At 35.9% G+C, this 24,326-nt stretch overlaps 1 long non-coding RNA gene across 1 annotated transcript; it reads left to right on the top strand.

Moving 5' to 3' along the window:
* Nucleotides 1-9,465: 9,465 nt before the first annotated feature.
* On the top strand, nt 9,466-11,517 carry LOC132800305 (uncharacterized). Its single transcript, XR_009635328.1, has 5 exons — nt 9,466-9,616; nt 9,700-9,801; nt 9,900-9,932; nt 10,709-10,744; nt 10,829-11,517. It is a non-coding gene; the product is annotated as an uncharacterized LOC132800305 (long non-coding RNA).
* The last annotated feature ends 12,809 nt before the right edge of the window (nt 11,518-24,326 follow it).

Below are 24,326 nucleotides of genomic sequence, written 5' to 3'. Positions count from 1 at the left end.
GTTGAAATAAGCTATTTGGTTTTATGTGTCTTTCTTGGCTTTTATTATTAATATTATTATTTATTATTTTTTTGGGTGAATTTGGCTTTTATTCCTTTATATGTTGGGCAAGGATATTGGATATAAGTTCCAGAATGCAAATTGGTTAAGCCGTTTGGGTGGATATATAGCATGATCTTCTTTTCAGAACTTTTTTGTTTATTATACGCAATTAAAAAAATTAAAAAAAAAAGAAAGAAAGAAAGAAAGGAATAAAAGTAAGAAATCACTTTAGACTTACTGAGACTGGAACTAATGGACGAAAGTACCGGTTGTTTCTTTTTTTTTTTTTGGGTAAATACGAAAGTACCGGTTGTTAGAACCAAATAAAGCCCCTTATACCATATAAACCTCAATTGGAACTGGGTTTTGCTGTCCCCTTGTCAGAAATTCATTATTAGTAATATATAAACCATGTTATTGGAGCAACAATTGTTTCAAATATAAGAAATTCGATCCCCTTTATAATAATACAAAAAACACTTGCTTTGCGGATTATTTATTTCAGATGAAAACGCCATCCAAGAGCTTCCTTTGTGTTTGTTCTGTTGCTGCTGCTCATGTTTTTAAGCATGAGAATTATATATCATCTAACCTTTTCCTAATCTTCTCATTAATAATACGTTAAAAAGGAGATGAAGCAAAATGGGCCCGGAGAAAACAATCTAGGCTCGAGGCTACTGACCCAGTCATTTGTCCTGCAAAAGTCATCACCGGTAAGAAAATCCCAATTTGGTATCATATGTAATTTTAGCCACAGGCCCACGGTTTTCTCATTAACCAAACAGAAAAACAAACCCAGAAACTAAATGTCAAGTTTCAGCATTACATATATCAGAGATTTAATCTTTTCCAAAAAACCTTAGGTGTCTTTTTTTTTAATCTAAAAAACCTTAGTAATGGATATAAAATGTGGTGGCCTCTTAACACAAGCTAAGCCCATGTTCACCCTAGCAACCACAATATAAGACATGATGATTTGCACCACCTACAGAGTAGAAGTGACCACTGTCTCATTCTTTTTGACCGCTGTATATTCATCACAAAACAAACTCATTATCTTAGATTTTGAATATGGTATGTAATACATAATAACTTTACATGAATGATGATAGAGAAATCTTGCTCTTAGAGAATCTCAAATGAGTACATTATGCAAGGGAACCAGTAAAAGGATTAGGCAACTCACTCTACAGCCAAGACAGGTTAAAAAAAAAAATTAAAAAATTAAAAAATTAAAAAAAATTTCATAATTAAGCAAGGAATAGAAGCCCAAAGAGTTTTATGTACACAACCACCAATTGGCCAAAAAAAAGATGTAAAATGAAATAACAAAACTATTTGTCTCTTTGTTTTTTTTCATTTTATATGCTATATATCTAGCTAAGGCAAAATGTACCTGAACAAACGAAGAAAAAATTATTAGTGCACACTCCTGGATGAAATTGGAAAAAACAGACAAGTAACACTTGCACAATATGCTAATTATATAGAATCGAAATAGAGAAATACACGAGAAATGTGAGCAACCTTTGGTCAGTTTTCCATTCTCACTTTGGTTACACTGATTTAACAATGGCTATCCATCAACGGCAGCAAATAATCACTCCTTCCACTCTTAGCATACCTGAAAATCTTAAGAGTTTCTAGACATCTAAATGGTTTCCTCACACAACCACCATTTGAATAGAATTCTTTACCTATTCTTTCCACAGTAAAATTCTTTAGTACAAAGGTTTCTAAGAGTAGGTAGATTTCCAAGCTGAGTTACACCATAACAATTTGTACAACCAAATAGCTCCAGATTTACAAATGAGAAAGCGAACCATTCGTTAATCAATTTGGGAACCTTGTATCTCCGTGCCCTGAAATATTTAATCTCTTTATGTCTGTATGCGGTTTGAGTCCTTCAATTATTTCCTTTGCCTTTTGTGAATCATCAGCATTACTGTTCCACAACAACCTTATACGATAAATGCACTTTTTTTCTTTTAATTTTACCTTCACAGAATCTCCAAATCAACAGCATTTTCAAGCCTTGGGATACACAACAAAAGTTGTTAATGTCTGCAAACTTTTCTTGTCACATATATGTGGTGGCATCTCTTTCAAAGCGATGCAGCCATTAATATCAAAACAACGCGAGTTTTTCAGATGTGCTACTTTGTTTGGCAGTATCAGAAGTTCAGAATATTGATACAATAATAGTGTATGCAAATTGTACAAACTACACAATGTACCAGGCAGCTTTTCAATTTTAGTATGAGATAAATCCAACTAAATTAGAGCTTCTGATTACCAATTGAAACAACCACCTGAGTCAAGTCATCACATTCTCTCAACAATAAAGTCTGCAAAATTGTATAAAGTACAAATTGCATCTGTCAACTCTTTGAGTGCAGTGGAAGATAAATTTAGATTCTTTAAAAGTTTCAACACCCTGATTGAATTAAGAAATTCTGAGATAGAAATTCCATATCCAGTTAGAGAGAGCATCTTGTAAACAAACTGAGCAAAGACGGCATTTTACGTAATATTTTCATCTCTTGTTGTCACAGTGATTTTACTTCCATATGCGCCATATTCAAAAGGGCTCTTTAAGGCACTCCAAAGATCATAGTTCTCATTCCAAACATATCTAGAACAACTTAACAATCTGATACCAACAAGTTTCAATGGCCTCTTTGTTAGCTATCCTTCCATAAACATCAGAATATTCCACCAATGTTGGTGGTAATCTATGTGAAGATCTTCCTTCAACAACTTTTTTCAAACCAAGAACGGTTTTTTGGTTTAACACATAAATTATAATTTATCAAGAATCCTCAGTATTTTGGTTTCCACTATGTTGTTAAATCCAGTGAACCAAGTGTCGATGAGATTACATACCTTACTAGTGTTCCTTTCATGTTCACCTTCCATCTGGCATCGCAAAGCTTCAGTGTTGATTTGGTTTGTCAGGTCCTCTGCATCATAGGTTGCTTCTTTGAGATCATCAAGCCATTTGCTTCAGAGCTTGATTCCTGATTTGCCGAATTCAATATACCTAAAAATCATATCGCACCTGGAGTGAGAATTATATGATAAATTTGATAATGAAAGAGGGTGATGAAAGAGCACAAGTATTTTGTATGGTATTGTGTCAAAAAGTAGGGATCACAATGAGAGTAAACATTACGCATGTGTATGAGAATTCAAAGGACATGGGTGGTCATTATACTGGTATTTATTTAGGCCAGATATCCGTAGTCTCAACGGCCATAGACTTCGAATCTCTGATTGAATCCGCAAACGTTCCCCCAGTAAGCAGAACTCTTTATGCAAACTCTATGTTTGTTTTACTCAACAGGAAAATATTCACTCTCTTTAGTTTTTTTCTCTATCTGCCTGTAAAGGTTTTTAGGGGATGCATTAACGATTGGAAAGCTATCTCCGATTGGAATCCTAAAAAGAAAAAGTGATTAGATAGGATGTGACTTCAAGTTTTAACTAAGCCCTAAAAAACTATTTACTTGTATTTTAATAAGTTATCAAGTCTACACTCTCTTAATCCAGGCTAATATATTAATGTTAGGGTCTATCCTACATAGATAATGAACATTTGGTATACACTTATTTATTACTTTAAACTCTCAAAGGATAATGTCTCAAGTAAGAATTTTACCTAAACGCTCATTTACACACTTGGATGAACATATGAACCATATACATGTTGTAATCTAAATCTTTAGTTGTTTTATATCCATACGTGTGTGACCAATGTTCATATGCACATTATAGGAAATTTACACAATTTTGTAACTCATCTAGTAACACACATTACAATATTTCGTTGATGTTGCTTATGCACACATACTAGAAATTAAAATAAAAAAAGCATGGCAAACATCCATTTACTTGACATAACCTGAATTTGTTTGATCATAACATTAATGTTATCATCATTTACGCTATCCAAAGAAGCCACATTCAGAGGTGCAAAACTCCTAACGATAACCTCAATCTCAGTCATAATTTCTTTGAAATTTTCTCTAAAAAACTGTATTAAATTCTTCGGATATGTAAGTGCCATCTTTTCCTTAGGTATCTTCTTTTGTGTATTTAATAATCCTCGAGTTTTACCATGTCTTTTGAAGGCTTTGGATGTTGGTGCTACATAATAAGCATAACCAAATGTAAATATGCTACATACTTACAATTATAAGTATGGCAATGCCTCACCGCGCCAAAGTTGAACTCTAAATTGTACACCTTTGTCCATTTGCTAATGATCACCCTCATTATCTGCTGCATCTTGTTGATGTTTAAGATGTTCAGATGTGCATGTCCTTCAAGATGACTCAAAATCTTCCATTGCATCAGGTTGTGATGCATTACTAATTAGTGCTTCATTCTTTTCCTCTCCTACAGTATGAGTCATCTCTACGTGGGTTAATTCCATATTATAAATAAAATTTTATAAGTTTTACCATATCATGCATTCAAATTAATTAACAGCCCTACAAATGAATGGCATGAGTGCTCAAGATAAATATTGCAGGAGGTCTTGTTCCTCTTCTCAGGAGTGTTATACAACACAATGCACAAACATTACACAGAAGGAATGATTTTGTACATATTGCCAATTGCATCCTTCCTTTTCAATTTATTATTTTGCCCAGTTTAGCTTTTCTAAGGCTTCTTTTTTGTGTAATCCAAATTTAGTAGGATGGGATTAACCCAATCTTAAACAAATAGCTATGTTATTTAAATATTACAGTTTGATCATGCAGCCCCAACCATCACATCATGTCGCTGAGACCAATATTACGAGTTAAGATGCAGGTGATACTTGATTAGTAGAGAAAGTACTCATCAGTCATCAAAAGTTGTAATTATTATTATTATACAATAGCCATCGAACAATACAGTGCACCAGATAGGATTTGTTGAAAATCATTAGCTATAAAGCGAATAAGTTTATGGAAGATATTAATGCATTTCAAAGTGCTAGAGAAAGACCTCCTGTATTTGAAGTATATTGAACCTCTGCAGATGAACCCATAAAAAAAGAAAAAGTTAAATAAGGAAGAGTGGTGGTGACATTGTTTGATTTTTTTATTTACTTTTAAGATATTCAAATCTTCTTAGGGAAAGACTGTTATGACATTGATATTGCTCTGGAAAATATGATGGGCTCTGAATTTGTTGATAAGGTTATGGAATACTTCTTATTTGTTGGAAAAGGCATAAAGAATTGCTATTATTCCATGGTTTATGCTTTATTTATTTATTTATTATTATTATTATTTTTTAAATGTTAATTGGTGCAAATAGAATTATAATTATTATGAGTTTAATTCATTCTGATATTGATTACTCAGAGCAGTCATAACATTTAGAAACAGGAAGGATAAAATTGTATGATATGGCGATTGATTTTGTAAACTTAAAGGTGTGAAGAATACAATGATGATAGCCGCATTCCTAAAAGAGTGCGATCTTATCAATTTATTTGTTTGATAGAATGTTGCTTTTTCCATTTTTTGAGCATTTTGATGCTTTGATGATTGAAGTTTACTTCGGTCTAACAGCAAAAATTCGACATAGCTGATGAAGATTCATGTAGAAGGGATTGAACAATTAACAGATAGGGGATCCTTGGCATTATTTTTGTAGGAATTAGAGAAATTGCAGTTTATGTGCAGTCTTTTATTGGTATGGTATCATTCTCTCATTTGGTTTCTGTATAATGGATTCATGTTTCATTTGGCTAGCTTTGTTTACAATAATAACACTGAGTCTGTTGAAGATTAAACTAAGAGGTCAGTATTTTGGTTGTTCTCTTGTTTTTGTGTTTTCATGTGCTTTTATTTATTCGTCTGTTTTGTTATTGCAGGCACAGCAGATCCGAAATCTGGAAGAATCGTGACACCTTTACCTCCAAAAGCTACTTCTTTGGGTGATTCACCACGTGTTCTCCAAGCTATCGGTTTTCATAATTGCCAATAGCTATGTGTTTTGTAAATTTTTATATTTAATAATAGTAATTGTTGAGTTAGTAAAATATACAAGATTCTTCAACTCAATTGATTCAACAATGCTTAATTTATTCTCATATGATCTCCCTTGCCCTGCCATTTTACTTTTGCTCTCTCTCTCTCTGTGTCACTATTTTGAGGAATTCCTCCAACTATATATCACTTAACAAACGAGGCTTGGCTTTCTTTAAATCTATGAGGGACGTTCTAAAGACTTTTTTGCCCATTACAAATAAAATTAGGTTGAAAAAATAGTGAGAAATTGTAAGAGATGTTTCCTGACATTGTCTGTTGCGTGAGTGTGTTATATAGATGACTGGTTTTGTCATTGTTTAAATAATGTTCTTTCATTTATGGTCGATATTGAACGTATTTAAATCCTGTTCACTGATTCTTCTGCATTGAAACTGGGTTTCATGATGTATTTTCCTCAATGTGGTCATTCTAGGTGCACAATCTGAATTCAAATTAGATGGAAATCTAATTAGGTGCACACTATGGAAGTAGACAATTTTGTAAAATCTGTTTTAGGAAAAAATGATGGATCGAGTATTTGCAGATGCTGGGACATATACATACATGGTAAGATGATAAAATTTAGCTTTGTAGCTATGGTTTCAGAGAAGTATTCTTCTCTGTCTTTTCTTCTGTTCCTCAGGCTAAGACAAAAGTTTTCTAGCATATTGCTTTATTTAATTATTTTTTCTCATGCATATTTATCTAATACAGTTATACAGATTGCTTTGGTTACTTGGACGCTACATGGAACCTTATGTGGTGAATTGGTTGCTCCATCATTAGTGTGAGTTACAAGTCTATTAAGTATTGAAGTTCTTCGTCTATCTTTGTTTTACACATAGTGATGCATTGATTCCTCTTCTAATTCAAATTTTGTTCCTTATTTATTTATTTATTTAATTTTGCTACGTTTTAACCTAAATTTCAGTGACATGTACTTTAGGATGAACAAAGGAGGCTCTGTTTGTTGCTGCAATGTTTTTTCCACTCAGAAAAATAATATATAAGGATAATAAAGCAAAAAAGGGCTGGTTTTGAAGGAACGTGTGGATTTTATAGAATTAGATGCTCATCTTCAAATGGTAAAGAGCCTGACTTAGTAGACAATATAGTGAAGAGTGTTGAGAAATTATTAAAAGAGAAAAGGTGTGCTGAGTTGTTGGCTTGAATTGCTTTCGGAGAATTCACTATCAAGCAAAATGGGCATGCATATGCTTATTTTAGTGTCATGGAGAAGAAAACGGATGGATTTTGAGTTGTTTAACATTGGGAAAATTCAACTATGTTTGGTTAAATTTGAAGGGTATACTTGATCATGAAATTTTACTTATTTAAGGATAATACTCTCGGGGGTTTCTATATATATATACACATATATATATACACATTCCGCTTGCTATCCCTGGAAATTAAGGACATTCTTTAAATACAATCTTGGAATATAAGATATGTAATCTGTGACGGATAAATCATGCTAATTCTCTAGCTCATAGGCATTGAGAGAAATCTGTTATTTATAAATTTTGTGATTTAATTTCAAATGTTGTTGCTTCTAACTTATTGATTTGCATCTTTTGGTTACAGGAAGATTTTTGTCTCAGGAGAGGAACAGTTTGTCGAAATTGGGTGTCCCTAGGGAGTCGTTGAAAATTTGGAACTATTGTTTAGTAAGTTGAGAGGGATGAAGATACGTGAAGTTCCAACTGCAAGAGGGTCAATTCATGCCATCCTGAGCAAGGCCTTTTTAATTCCCTTGTATGAGCTTGACCTCACATATGGTGGAATTCTCAGGTTGACCTTTGGACCCGAGGTTGGTCTTCTTACGTTGGAACACATTAGATTGGTAAGAAGGTAAAAGTCACTTTCTGTTATCTGTCAATAACTTGCTTTTTTTTTTTTTTTTTTTTTTTTTACAAGGCTAATTTCTTCTTCCACCTTCTCTCTCTCTCTCAACAAGACTGTAATTCGTAGGGTATACTGGCAGAACTACTAGATTTTGCCATGGGGAAGGGACTTATCTCAGCTGATGGGGCAATATGGGATGTTCTACAATGTGCTGTTTTACCAGCATTGCATATGAAGGCGTTCATTTGTTAACTCCTCTCCTATTCTTTCCAACTTGGTCTTTCCAGCAGGTTTGGTGGAAAATAGTATGATATTCTATAATTCAATATGACCATAAACTTCAAGTTGAGGCTCTTTCTACTGCCATAAAGCATATCTTATCTAAAGCATGCCATAAAGTTAAGTATATTATCAATTTAAGGAATTTTTGGATTTTTGAAGTTTTATAGCATAGTTTATTAATGAAGGAAACTAATAGATTTTCAGCAAGAAATGTGGGTTGGTCATATTATCAAAGAGAGAGACGAAGAGAAGGAAACACTCTTCTGTTGATGGTTTGAAGACCCGGAAAAAGTTTTAAATAGTATTTGAGATGAGATATTTAAAAGTTTTAAATAGTTTCAAAAAGAGCATGTCTTTATGCCTATAGTTGTGAGGCATCTACCTGCCTAATAAAAAATTTGTGTGTAGTTTCTCTGTCATTTTATCTCATGATAGTTTGGAGCTCACCTTGGTAAAATTCAGAGCATCTTATAAGTCTCCAAAATTTCACCAAGTTTTCAAATATTTCTTTTTCTTGATTCATTCTCGTGTATGTAGCAATTGCAATTAATCTCTTTGGAAAAGCTACATATAGTCTTTGCCATAGGTTAGATGCTGTGGCATTTGATGGGGAAGATGTTGAGGTTTGGAGTCATTTTTCTCCCGTTTTGACATTAGATATCATTGGCAAGGCAGTTTTTAATAATGATCTTGTGTCCTTAACAAATGAAACTGGGATGATTGAGGTGTGTTTTTTACTTTCTTTAATCATTGCTTCAGTTTTTTCAAATTTTTTTTTCTCTCTATTTCAATATGATTTACGATACAAAGATGCTTTTCGGAAGTTGCTTCACATATTTATTTCCTTTAATTTTGGTTAGAATAGGTTGTTTATACTGTCTTGAGACTAGCAGAAGACCTTAGTGTAGCACCAATTCCATTCCCGAAGTTCCCAATGTGGAAAGACATTTTAACAAAACAGAAAAGGTCAGTAGCCCTCAAATTAGTTAATAACACGCTTGATGATCTTATTGCAATATGCAAGTGACCAATTTAACTGTTGGAGTAATCATATAAATGCATTGTCAATGAAAGTGTAGGATCTTTTGTGACTAATGAAATTTTGGTAAAAATAATACTTTTGTGGATGGATACTAAACTTTGAAAATTTAATTGATATTTTACATTTTGGCTTCATACTTTTATTGACATGTTCATTTTTTATCTATTCATTCATTGAACTACAAATCCATCGATCTTATTCTAGGGTCTTAATCGGTACGTGGCTAATAAATACTGGCAACTGTGGCTTTATTCTTTTTATTTTTGCTTCTATAGAGGTTGGTTGATGAGCAAGAGCTCCAGTTTCACAAGGAATACATGAATGAACAAGATCCCAGCATTCCTCACTTCCTTTTTGCATCAGGAAATATGTATGTTGCTAGAAAGTATTAAATGTTCTTATTATTATTAGCGCTATCATAGGTGACTGAATCTATTCTACACATGCTTGTAGGTTTCTGACAAGCAAGTCTATGATGATTTGATGACACTGCTTTATAGCTGGCTATGAAACATCACTGTAGTTTTAACATGGACCTTTTATCTTCTGTCCAAGGTGATTTATAGTTATGAAAGCCTTCGTGGAACACTATAAATGTATAATAAACAAGTTCTAATCTAGTCATCTTTCGTTCTTTTTTTGAATGGCTGCAGGAGCTTAAGGTTGTGGCAAAGCTTCAAGAAGAGGTATCTTATATTTTTGTGCATCCAAATCTATATAAAAATCAATTTGGTTTGTGTCTTAATGCAATCTAATAGTTGTCTTTTCATTCAATCACTTTGTTTCTCTTAGTTTGTTTCTATACTAGGAGATTGGTTTCCAACTATTTGAGGCTGTAGAGAAACTAGTATGCAACTTGAGTAATCAATGATTTAAGTACATGGGTATTTCTGCTTCTTGTTAGAAAATGACCAGACTTTGCTATCATGCATTAGACTTTTCTCCCTATCATTTCTATCCTTATGGCTTCATCCACAACCACCAGAGTTGATTCAATGATCTCTCGAAGATGACATGCTTGGAAAACATCCTATAGAAAGGTTATATTCTATTAGTTTGATTGAATATAATTATTTATTTAGTTACCAAGTATTTTTCACATATTATGGTGGGTTTGAACTTTTTTTCCTTCTAGTTTCCATCTTTGAGTCCTTTCTTACACATATCATCTTTATCTTAATTACTATTTACAGCCTACAGGGGTGAGGACATACAATTTTGGGTGCGGAATTATTCTATAGGAATCTGCGTTGGAGTCCTAAACATTGGGAGGATACAGGGATGAGGACATATTTTCTCTTTTCAGGTAGATGTTCATATTTTTCTCCATGCATTGGTCCCTGATACAAATATATATCCTTGCATTGGGGTAAATATCATTTGAAGTTTATCTGTCTGCTATCTGTGTTACAAATCATTGACAATAGTAATCAAATTTTCATTTACTTGCCATTTGGTGCAGGACCAACGAAGTGGCAACATGTTTGCTACATATGAGGTAACTTTATTACTAAAATTCCATGATTTCACAAGTTGTATCTATTGGATGAAAATCAATGATGTTACACTTTGCAATTTAAAGACTGTAGTAGCACTTGCAATGCTTGTTTGGAGATTTAACTTTCAAATGACATATGGAGCTCCATAAATAAGCCACTCATCTTAATACTCAGAATCTTTTTTCTAGCCATTCATATCATCTTTTCTGCTTTGCATCAGCAACTTGTTCTTAAAAATTTCTTTGTGTGTGTAGGTGAAGATCACAACAGGGGCAACAATTATTGGTTGTCGAAGATGACCATAACAAGAAGAGTGCAACCTCCTTACCTACATTAGAGATGCCAGCCCTGAAAGTAGATAAAATCTGTTGGTGTTTTTGAAAAGTACCTTTCAGTTGCTGAGAGAATGGTCACCTTATGCAAAATATATGAAGTTTATAGTATAAAGCAGGCGGTGGTTCTTATTGCATTTTGAAAATCGATGTGGTTGTAGATGGGGAAAGATTTGGATTGTTTTTTGAAAATTGATTTGGTTGTGGGTGGGGAAAGATTTGAAGAAGGATTACAATCATTGTGAGGAACCAAACAAGTGCATGTAATTCACCAAAGGAATATATATTAAGGAAGAAAAAAGGCAGAAAGACTGAGGAAAGATAAGGCATAGACTAAAATGTAGTGGTCTGTTGCTCAATGGTCACATAACAAAGATGTAAGATCCAATTAATTACAGAGAAAAATTCATTTTACTACAGTGAAATCTACTTTGCCGAAACTTGATTCTTATATTTGGAACTTTTCATTTCTGTTTGTGGCGACAATTCAGTATTCCTTTTCAGGAAGAGAGACTACAATTTTAATAATCTGTCTTGTATTAGCAATGCAAACAAAAAAAAGAAATAATAAAATAAAATCCAAATGATATATATATTAGCAAAAACATAATTGTATTAGAAGCAAATGAAATATCAATGACCAGAACATTAATGTATTTACCGTTTGCTCTAAAAATTAAGTTGGCATCCAATGTGAATCTCTTTTTTTGGTAAATATGTATCTCTTTTTCATCGTGTGGCATTTTGCAAAGACAGAAGGAAACAAATAGATAGCACATTTAAGTTTTTCTAGCCAATATGACTAAATAAAAATATTTTAAATGTAATTACCAAGACAAGTTTTTCTAGCCAATAGGACTATAAAATAAAAATATTTTAATTGTAATTACCAAGGCAAATGTTTGGCAGTTTAGTATTTAACCCTGTTGCCTACTTTGAACAAGGAAATTGATATATCATTTAAATTACACATCATGCTATTCTAGATATTTTATCTAATAACTTTATTTTAATGAAAACTAATAGAATGGGAAAGTTGTAGTTTACTAAAGCTTAAACGTTAAAATACTAAACAACTATTGGTTACTCTTCAAAAGTAAAAGACGTAAAAAACCTTGTAAACCAAAAGAAAACCATTGGTAAAAGTTACAATGTAAACCAAATTTTACTCTATTTCCAATTAAGGGTAAAATTTTCTTCAACTTTTAGGCCATTATAAATACATTTTGGATGGTTTATTTATAAACAAAAAATATTAGCTATATCTCATTCTTAATATATATATATATATTTTTTAATATTTCAAAAACACTCATTGGTCAAAAATTAAAAAATATTCTTAAACATTTAAGCAAATATAATTTAAATTATGAATATCAGATAGATCAATATTATTTAAGGTATGTATATTGCACTCTTAATGATAAATGAAATTATAAGTTTAATTTGTGTAAACTGTATGCACTCTGATAGACATTATTTGGCTGAACTGTTAGAATTTAGGTTACATATATCACACTTTTAACGATAAATAAAAACAAAACTCTAAATTGTATAATCGAGCAAATGTATGTATTCCAATATACATGTGTCGTGAACATTTATCATCTAATTTATGTATGTATTCCAATATACATGTGTCGTGAACATTTATCATCTAATTTATGTATACCGTGCTCTTAAAAGTAAAATTGACATCTTTTATTAGTCTAATATGCAAAATTAAATTTTCATATGGGGTGTGTGTAAAGATATAAGGTGCCTAATGGCTTTTGTAATTTGAATCAAACCACCCTTACACTTTTATTCTTAAACTTTTGGGGCACTATAAAAACATTTTTACCCTTCAATTTCCTTTCAAATTACTAACATTTCACCGATCATCTAAAAATTTAAAAAGTTGAAAAAGTATTTAAGTTTATTCCTTTTGCATTATATTTACCATTATATTTTATTTATTCGTATTATATTTACTATTATATTTTATTCATTCCTTACTAATGTCAATTTATTAATATTTTTTCTTTTATAGACTTAAATGTGTATATAAATATATTAAGTGTAAATGATCAAAAAGAATATATTACTAGTTATATTCTTTATGTTATCATTTAAAATGCTACAAAAGAAACCTTATGATAAATGATATATGAATTGTCATCATGTCTACAATAAGTTAAAAATTTCAAATTATTTAATGAAATAAATGTTGTAATATTTCATTATTTTTTTAATGCTTTTATCTATGAAACCAAAAATACATATATATATATATATATATATATGTTGCACATGCCTTGCACGGGCCAGGCCAAAGTATAAAAGGCTCCTTATTGTTTTCGAGTTCAAACATTTCCCTCAAAAGCTTTGTTTTTAGAGGGTGTTGAGGAACTCAAGCCGATCGCTAAACTTCACGTTGATAGGTCATATTCACATTTTCAATTCTCAAATTTTCCTTTCCTTTTTTATCATCATTCTCCAAAATTTTCCATAATTAAAATTTTCCAAACCCAAAATTTTCCCAAATTTAATCACCTGTTTCTTGGATTTGTACTTTTTTTTCTCGTTGATGGACTTTTTTTTGGTTAATCGATTTTTTTTTCCAATATTATAGTTGCTTGATTTCAAAAATATTTGATTCTATCTTGAATCCTTTTTTCATATTCATTTAACAGATTTCTATTGTCACAGTTTAGGTAGTCCTTGAGAAGACTAGAAAGTCGATCGAGGAAAATTAAAGCTGAGGGTAAAAGTGATTCCGAAGCAAAAGGGGGAAAATTACAAAAGAAGTCCAAGAAATCTGCGACTTTCAACTATTAATTTTAAATTGCTTGCAGAGATTATAGGTCATAATGGACAACATCAAAGTATATTATGCGCTTACCTGTGTTTAAGAGTTAAAATCTTTTCTCTAATGTTAACTTTTTAGATATGGAGAACCTAGAGCTATTGACGGTGGAGGAACTTATCGACTCCATGAACAAATATCTCAAGGATGTATGTAGATATTTTTCCATGCTATTATGAAATCTTTGACATATAGCTTTTTCCATATTGTTGAAATGTATGTTTTAATTTTTTAAGTTTTTGTGAAAAATCTTTTGCTATTATTTTCTTTTTCCTCCAAGAATCTCATGGAAGAAGTGTCTGCACATGTTGATGCATTACATGCTATGAACTTCATCTCCGACAGAGCTGTGGTTGGATCGATGTTGGCATTAAGAAAGGTGCGGAACTCGTTTAATACCTACAGCTCAAGCTGGGGATGTTTAAATTTATACACAAGTTTAGAGAGGACTTCCAAGGTATGTGGGATGCTGATGGTTTCACAACTTCTTACGAGCGGTGTTTGATGGAAGACAACCAGGAAGATATGATTTTGGTAGGGTACGATATGAAAAATTGCTGGAGAATGATGGCAGTGCAAAGGTAGAAGATTTTCCAATATCATCCATGACGAGGTGTAGAAAGAGAGGTAGACCGATCACTCCGTGAGAGAACGTAACGATGGAAGTATATCATGGGTATGATTGGAGAGCTGCCATATGTCGAAATCGTATTTCTCAAACTCAATGAAATATGCAATTGTGTTACTCTCTACCTGGAGTAACACAATGTGAGGTACACGCAACATCACCTAACATTAGAAGGTTGAAATTGAACCCTTGGACGCTGATTCGGTGCCGAAAGCTGAGAACAGTTCCCTGTCATTGCTGCAAAATCTTCCTTTCTCATCTTTGGAGGATCTTCTACCATTGGAAACTAAGACAAATCCTGTGGCACCACAGATGACTCTGAACAACCGACAGGAATTTGAAACTGAGACAAATACAGTAGCCGTGGCACCTCCCACTCAGAACCACCCAACGCTCCCTTAGAAGCAGATGTTGGATGCATTGGCAAGGGAGAATCTGCCGCAACAATCAAAAATTGCTGAGGGACCATATGTTCTGATTCCCGTTCCCCCGTCACCAATAACAAAACACTTCTACAGCATAGATTATTGGGAGAACCCCGTAACCGTAACAGTAAGCCCAAACTTAGAGGACACAAACGCTAACCAAGAAGAGTAAGAAGAAGTGTGAGTTAGTTTGTGTAGCAAGCTTATCTTTTTTTTTATGGCAAAACTTCCACTGGATAAATCCCTCATGTGGCTCTGTTTCTAATCTCTCTATGACTGTTTTTCGTGCTTAACCCACCTCTTTTGTAAGTTTATGTGATAACCTTTTGTTATTATTTTCTTTTTCCCTCAAGAACCGAATGGAAGAAGTGTCTGCACATGTTGATGCATTACATGCTATGAACTTCATGTCAGACAATGTTATGGTTGGATCGATGTTGGCGTTACGAAAGGTGGGGAACTCGTTTAATGAAGTGACGGAGTACCTACAACTTAAGCTGGAGATTTTGAAATTCAAATACAGGATTAGGGAGAACTTCCAGGATATGGGGGATGCTGATGGTTTCACAACCGAACTGAAAGAATCCGGTCAGAAAAACTGTTCAATTAACCTCGCCACAGTGACCCATGAAGACCAGAACAATTTTTAAATTTTCAAAACTTAGTTGATGCCATTACTGAGAAAAATGCTACAGAATTTAAGATGGCTGTCTCTATGGAGGTGGTCAGAGAGTTTATCTCCAATGGTTAAAATATTTCTACTTCTTACCAGTGGTCTTTAAGGGAAGGCAACCAGGAAGAAATGATTTTTGTAGGGTACGCTATGACAAATGGCTGGAGAATGACAGCAATGCAAAGGTAGAAGATCATCCAATGTAATCCCTGAGGAGGCAAACAAAGAGAGGCAGACCTATCACTCCACGAGGGAATGTAACTATGGATGTATATCAAGGGTTTGAATGGAGAGTTGCCATATATTGAAATCATGTTTCTCAAACTCACTGAAACATGCAACTGTGTTACTCTCTACCCGGAGAAACACAATGTGAGGTACACGTAACATCACTTGATATTAGAAGGTTGACATTGAACCCTTGGACGTGGATCCGGTGCCGAAAGCTGGGAACAGTTCATTGTCATTGCTGCAGAATCTTCCCTTCTCATCTTTGGAGGATCTTCTACAATTGGAAACTGAGACAAATCCTATGGCACCACAGATGACTCTGAACAACCAAAAGGAATTTGAAATTAAGACAAATATAGTAGCTGTGACACCTCCGACTCAGAACCACCCAACGCTCCCTTAGAAGCAGATGTTGGATGCATTGGCAAGGGGGAATATGCCGCAACAATCGGAAACTGCCGAGGGACCATATGTTCTGATTCCCGTTCCCCCGTCACCAATACCAGAGCACTTCTTCAACATAGATTATTGGGAGAACCCCGCAACCGCAACAGTAAGCTCAAACTTAGAGGACGCAAACACAAACCAAGAAGAGTAAGAAGAAGTGTTAGTTAGTTTGTGTAGCAAGTTCATCTTTTTTTTATGGCAAAACTTTCACTGGACAAAGCTCTCTTGTGGCTCTGTTTCTAATCTCTCTACGAGTGTTTTTTGTGCTTAACCCACCTCTTTTGCAAGTTTGCGTGATAACCTTTTGTTATTATTTACTTTTTCCCTCAAAGACCGAATGGAAGAAGTGTCTGCACGTGTTAATGCATTACATGCTATGAAACCCATGTCGGACAAAGTTATGGTTGGATCGATGTTGGCATTCCGAAAGGTGGGGAACTCGTTTAATGAAGTGACTGAGCACCTACAGCCTAAGCTGGAGATTTTGAACAGGTTTAGAGAGGACATCCAGGATATAGGGGATGCTAATGGATTCATAGCCGAACCGAAAGAATCCTGTCTTTGAAACTGGTCGATTAACCTCGCCATAATGACCCATGAAGACCAGCAACGATTTTTAAATTTTCAATAGTTAGTTGATGCCATTACTGAGAAAAATGCTACAGGATTTAAGATGGTAGTCTCTGTGGAGGTGGTCAGAGAGTTTACCTCCAATGGTTAAAATATTTCTACTTCTTACCAGTGGTTTTTAAGGGAAGGCAACAGGGAAGAGATGATTTTTGTAGGGTACGATATGAGAAATGGCTGGAGAATGACGGCAATGCAAAGGTAGAAGATCATCCAATGTAATCTGTGAGGAGGCATACAAGGAGAGGTAGACCTATCACTCCATGAGAGAATGTAACTATGGAAGTACATCAATGGTTTGAATGGAGAGCTACCATATATTGAATTCGTGCTTCTCAAACTCACTGAAACATGCAACTGTGTTACTCTCTACCTAGAGAAACACAATGTGAGGTACACACAACATCACTTGACATTCAACCCTTGGACGTGGATCTGGTGCCGAAAGGTGGGAACAGCTCCTTGTCATTGCTGCAGAATCTTCCCTTCTCATCTTTGGAGGATCTTCTACAACTGGAAACTGAGACAAATCCTGTGGCATCACAGAGGACTCTGAACAACCGACAGGATTTTAAAACTGAGACAAATACAGTAGCAGTGGAATCTCTGACTCAGAACCACCCAACGCTCCTTTAGAAGCAGATGTTTGATGCGTTGGCAAGGGAGAATATGCCGCAATAATCGCAAACTGCCGAGGGACCATATGTTCTAATTCTCGTTCCCCCGTCATCGATACCAGAGCATTTACTCAACATAGATTATTGGGAGAACCCCGTAACCGCAACAGTAAGCTCAAACTAAGAGGACACAAGCGCAAACCAAGAAGAGTACAAAGAAGTGTTAGTTCGTTTGTGTAGCAAGTTCAACTTTTTTTTACTGAAAAACTTTCACTAGACAAAGCTCTCTTGTGGCTTTGTTTCTAATCTCTCTATGAGTATTTTTTGTGCTGAACCCACCTCTTTTGTAAGTTTACGTGATAACCTTTTGTTAATATTTTCTTTTTCCCTCAAGAACCGAATGGAAGAAGTGTCTGCACATGTTGATGCATTACATGCTATGAACTTGATGTCGAACAATGTTGTGGTTCGATCGATGTTGGCGTTACAAAAGGTGGGGGACTCGTTTAATGCAGTGACGGAGCACCTACAGCTTAAGTTGGAGATTTTGAAATTTAAATACAGGTTTAGAGAGGATTTCCAGGATATGGGGGATATGATGGTTCCACAACCGAACTGAAAGAATCCTCTCTTAGAAACTGGTCGATTAACCTGGCCACAGTGACCCATGAAGACCAGCAACAATTTTTAAATTTTCAAAGGTTTGTTGATGCCATTACTGACAAAAATGCTACAGGATTTAAGATGGGAAGTCCTTACGGAGGTGATCAGAGATTTCATCTCCAACGGTAAAAATATTTCTACTTTTTATCGGTGGTTTTTAAGGGAAGGCAACCAGGAAGAGATGATTTTTGTAGGGTACGATATGACAAATAGCTGGAGAATGATGGCAATGCAAAGGTAGAAGATTATCCAATATAATCCGTGAGGATGCATACAAAGAGCGATAGACCTATCACTCCACGAGAGAACATAACTATGGAAGTATATAAAGGGTATGAATGGAGAGCTGCCATATGTCGAAATCCTGTTTCTCAAGCTCACTTTAAACATGCAACTGTGTTACTCTCTACCTGGATAACACAATGTGAGGTACACACAACATCACCTAACATTAGAAGGTTGACATTGAACCCTTGGACATGGATCCAGTGCCGAAAGCTGGGAACAGTAGGAGTGGCACCTCCGAATCAAAACCACCTAACGCCCCCTTAAAAGTAGATGTTGGATGCGTTGGTAAGGGAGAATCTGCCACAAAAATCGAAACTGCCGAGGGACCATATGTTCTAATTCCCGTTCCCCCATCACAGATACCAGAGCACTTCTTCAACATATATTATTAGGAGAACCCCGTAACCGCAACAGTAAGCCCAAACTTAGAGGACACAAGCGCAAACCAAGAAGAGTAAGAAGAAGTGTTAGTTAGTTTGTGTAGCAAATTTAGCTTTTTTTTAGTTAGTTTATGAGTGTTTTTTGTGCTGAACCCACATCTTTTGTAAGCTTACCTGATAACCTTTTGTTATTATTTTCTTTTTCCCTCAACAAACGAATGGAAGAAGTGTCTGCACATGTTAATGCATTACATGATGTGAACTTCATGTCGAACAAAGGTTTGGTTGGATCCATGTTGGTGCTGCGAAAGGTGGGGAACTCGTTTAATGAAGTGATGGAGCACCTACAGCTTAAGCTGGAGATTTTGAAATTTAAATACAGGTTTAGAGAGGGCTTCCAGGATATAGGGGATGCTGATAGTTTCACAACCGAACTGAAAGAATCCTGTCTTTGAAATAGGTCGATTAACCTCGCCACAGTGACCCATACAGACCAGCAACAATTTTTAAATTTTCAATAATTAGTTGATGCCATTATTGACAAAAATGCTACATGATTTAATGTGGAAGTCTTTATGGAGGTGGTCATAGAGTTTATCTCCAATGGTTAAAATATTTCTACTTCTTACCAGTGGTTTTTAAGGGAAGGCAACCAGGAAGAGATGATTTTTGTAGGGTACGATATGACAAATCGCTGGAGAATGATGGCAATGCAAAGGTAGAAGATCATCCAATGTAATCTGTGAGGAGGCATACAAAGAGAGGTAGACCTATCGCTCCACGAGAGATGTAACTGTGGAAGTATATCAAGGATTTGAATGGAGAACTGCCATATATCGAAATCGTGCTTCTCAAACTCACTGAAACATGCAACTGTGTTACTCTCTACCTGGAGAAACACAATGTGAGGTACACGCAACATCACTTGACATTAGAAGGTTGACATTGAACCCTTGGACGTGGATCCGGTGTCGAAAGCTGGGAAGAGCTCCTTGTCATTGCTGCAGAATCTTCCCTTCTCATTTTTGGATGATCTTCTACAATTAGAAACTGAGACAAATCTTGTGGCACCACAGATGACTCTGAACAACCGACAGGAAATCGAAATTGAGACAAATACAGTAGCAATGGAACCTCTGACTCAGAACCACCCAATGCTCCCTTAGTAGTAGATGTTGGATGCATTGGCAAGGGAGAATCTGCCGCAACAATCGGAAACTGTCGCAGGACCATATGTTCTTATTCCCGTTCGCCCGTCACCGATACCAGAGCACTTCTTCAACGTAGATTATTGAGAAAACCCCGTAACCGCAACAGTAAGCTCAAACTTAGAGGACACAAGTGCAAAGCAAGAAGAGTTAGAAGAGGTGATAGTTAGTTTGTGTAGCAAGTTCAGCTTTTTTTATGGCAAAACTTTCACTGGACAAAGCTCTCTTGTGGCTCTGTTTCTAATCTCTCTACGAGTGTTTTTTGTGCTGAACCCACCTCTTTTGTAAGTTTACGTGATAACCTTTTGTTATTGTTTTCTTTTTCCCTCAAGAACCGAATGGAAGAAGTGTCTGCACATGTTGATGCATTACATGCTATGAACTTGATGTCGGACAATGTTGTGGTTGCATTGATGTTGGCGTGACGAAAGGTGGGGAACTCGTTTAATGCAGTGACGGAGCACCTATAGCTTAATCTGGAGATTTTGAAATTTAAATACAGGTTTAGAGAGGACTTCCAGGATATAAGGGATACTGATGGTTTCACAACCGAACTGAAAGAATCCTGTCTTAGAAACTGGTCGATTAACCTCGCCACAGTGACCCATGAAGAACAGCAACAATTTTAAATTTTCAAAAGTTAGTTGATACCATTACTGACAAAAATGCTACAAGATTTAAGATGGGAGTCTCTGTGGAAGTGATCAGAGAGTTCATATCAAACGGTAAGAATTTTTTTGCTTCTTACCAATGGTTTTTAAGGGAAGGCAACTAGGAAGAGATGACTTTTGTAGGGTACGATATGAGAAATGGCTGAAGAATGATGGCAATGCAAAGGTAGAAGATCATCCCATGTAATCTGTGATAAGGCATACAAAGAGAGGTAGACCTATCACTGCACGAGAGAATCTAACTATGGAAGTATATCAAGGGTTTGAATGGAGAGTTGCAATATATCGAAATCGTGTTTCTCAAACTCACTGAAACGTGCAATTGTGTTACTCTATACATGAAGAAACACAATGTGAGGTATACGCAACATCACTTGACATTCAAAGGTTGACATTGAACCCTTGGACGTGGATCCAGTGCCGAAAGCTAGGAATAGTTCCTTATGATTGTTGCAGAATCTTCCCTTCTCATCTTTGGAGGGTCTTCTACGATTGGAAACTGAGACAAATCCTGTGGCACCGCAGATGACTCAGAACAACCGACAGGAATTTAAAACTGAGACAAATACAGTAGCATTGGAACCTCCAACTCTGAACCACCCAACGCTCCCTTAGTAGTAGATGTTGGATGCATTGGCAAGGGAGAATCTGCCGTAACAATCGGAAACTGCCGCAGGACCATATGTTCTGATTCCCGTTCCCCCGTCACCGATACCAGAGCACTTCTTCAACGTAGATTATTGGGAAAACCCCGTAACCGCAACAGTAAGCTCAAACTTAGAGGACACAAGTGCAAAGCAAGAAGAGTTAGAAGAGGTGTTAGTTAGTTTGTGTAGCAAGTTCAGCTTTTTTTTGTGGCAAAACTTTCACTGGACAAAGCTCTCTTGTGGCTCTGTTTTTAATCTCTCTATAAGTGTTTTTTGTGCTAAACCCACCTCTTTTGTACGTTTACATGATAATTTTTTGTTATTATTTTCTTTTTCCCTCAAGAACCGAATGGAAGAAGTGTCTGCACATGTTGATGCATTACATGCTATGAACTTCATGTCGGACAATGTTGTGGTTGGATCAATGTTGGCATTACGAAAGGTGGCGAACTCGTTTAATGCAGTGACGGAGCACCTACGCCTTAAGCTGGAGATTTTGAAATTTAAATACAGGTTTAGAGAGGACATCTAGGATATAAGGCATGCTATGAAGACCAGGAACAATTTTAAATTTTCAATAGTTAGTTGATGCCATTACAGAGAAAAATGCTACAGGATTTAAGATGGCAATCTCTGTGGAGGTGGACAGAGAGTTTATCTCCAATGGTTAAAATATTTCTACTTCTTACCAGTGGTTTTTAAGGGAAGGCAACCAGGAAGAGATGATTTTTGTAGGGTACGATATGAGAAATGGCTGGAGAATGACGGCAATGCAAAGGTAGAAGCTCATCCAATGTAATCTGTGAGGAGGCATAGAAAGAGAGGTAGACCTATCACTCCACGAGAGAACGCAACTATGGAAGTATATCAAGGGTTTGAATAGAGAGCTGCCATATATCGAAATCATGTTTCCCAAACTCACTAAAACGTGCAACTGTGTTACTCTCTACCTGGAGAAACACAATGTGAGGTACACGTAACATCACTTGACATTAGAACATTCACATTGAACCCTTGGACGTGGATCCGGTGCCGAAAGCTGGGAACAGTTCTTTGTCATTGCTGCAGAATCTTCCCTTCTCATATTTGGAGGATCTTCTACCATTGGAAACTGAGACAAATCCTGTGGCACCACAGATGAGTTTGAACAACCGACAGGAATTTGAAACTGAGACAAATACAGTGGCAGTGGAACCTCGGACTCAGAGCCACCTAACGCTCCCTTAGAAGCAGATGTTGGATGCCTTGCCAAGGGAGAATCTGCCGCAAAAATGGGAAACTGCCGAGGGACCATATGTTCTGATTCCCGTTCCCCCGTCACTGATACCAGAGCACTTCTTCAACATAGATTATTAGGAGAACCCCGTAACCCCAATAGTAAGCTCAAACTTAGAGGACACAAGCGCAAACCAAGGAAAGTAAGAAGAAGTGTTAGTTAGTTTGTGTAGCAAGTTCAGCTTTTTTTTATGACAAAACTTTCACTTGACAAAGCTCTTTTACAGCTCTGTTTCCAATCTCTCTATGAGTGTTTTTGGTGATGAACCCACCTTTTTTGTACGTTTACGTGATAATCTTTTGTTATTATTTTCTTTCTCGCTCAAGAACGGAATGGAAGAAGTGTCCGCACATGTTGATGCATTACATGCTATGAACTTTATGTCGGAGAAAGTTGTGGTTGGATCGATGTTGGCGTTACGAAAGGTGGAGAACTCGTTTAATGAAGTGAAGGAGCACCCATAGCTTAAGCTGGAGATTTTGAAATTTAAATACAGGTTTAGAGAGGACTTCCAGGATATGGAGGATGCTGATGGTTTCACAATCGAACTGAAAGAATCCTGTCTTAGAAACTGGTCGATTAACCTTGCCACAGCGACTCATAAAGAGCAGCAACAATTTTTTATTTTTCAAAAGTTAGTTGATGCTATTACTGACAAAAATGCTACAGGATTTGAGGTGGGAGTCCTTGTTAAAGTGATCAAAGAATTCATCTCCCACAATAAGAAATATTTCTGCTTGTTGCCCGGAGTTTTTGAGGGAAGGCAACCAGGAAGAGATGATTTTTGTAGGGTGCGATATGACAAATTGCTAGAGAAAGATGGCAGTGCAAAAGCAGAGGATCTTCCAATATCATCCGTGAGGAGGCGTAGAAAGAGAGGTAGATCGATCACTCCACGAGAGAATGTAACTATGGAAGTATATCACTGATATGAATGGAGAGCTGCCATATGTCGAAATCGGGTCTCTCAAACTCAATGGAACGTGCAACTGTGTTACTCTCTACCCGAAGAAACACTAGGTGAGGTGCATGCAACATCATTTGACATTAAAAGGTTGACACTGAACCCTATGGACGTGGATCCGGTGCCGAAACCTGGGAATAGTTCCTTGTCATTGCTGCAGAATTTTCCTTCTCATCTTTGGAGGATCTTCTACCATTGGAAACTGAGACGAATCTTGTGGCACCACAGATGACTCTAAATAACCAACAAAAATCTGAAATTGAGACAAATACATTAGTAGTGGCACCTCCGACTCAGAGCCACCTAAGGCCACCTCAGAAGGAGATGTTGGATGTGTTGGATAGGGAGAATCTGCTGCCACAATCGAAAACTGGCAAGGGACCATATGTTCAGATTCCCATTGCTCTTTCGTTGATACCAGAGCACTTCTTCAGAACAGATTATTAGGAGAACCCCATAACCCTAACAGTAAGCTCAAACCAAGAGGACACAAGTTCGAACCCAGGAGTGTAAAAAGAAATATTAGTTAGTTTGTTTAGCAAGTTCATCTTTTTTTTTTGGGCAAAACTTTCACTGGACAAAGCTCTCTTGTTTGTCGGTTTCTCATCTTCCTAGGAGTGCTTTTTGTGCCTAGCCCACCTCTTTTGTAAGTTTAC

The sequence above is a fragment of the Ziziphus jujuba genome, chromosome 12, assembly GCF_031755915.1.
Source record: "Ziziphus jujuba cultivar Dongzao chromosome 12, ASM3175591v1".
In the NCBI taxonomy this organism is placed as follows: domain Eukaryota; kingdom Viridiplantae; phylum Streptophyta; class Magnoliopsida; order Rosales; family Rhamnaceae; genus Ziziphus; species Ziziphus jujuba.
Note: the sequence above shows the minus strand (reverse complement) of the source record. Positions and strands in the feature narration are given on the sequence as shown.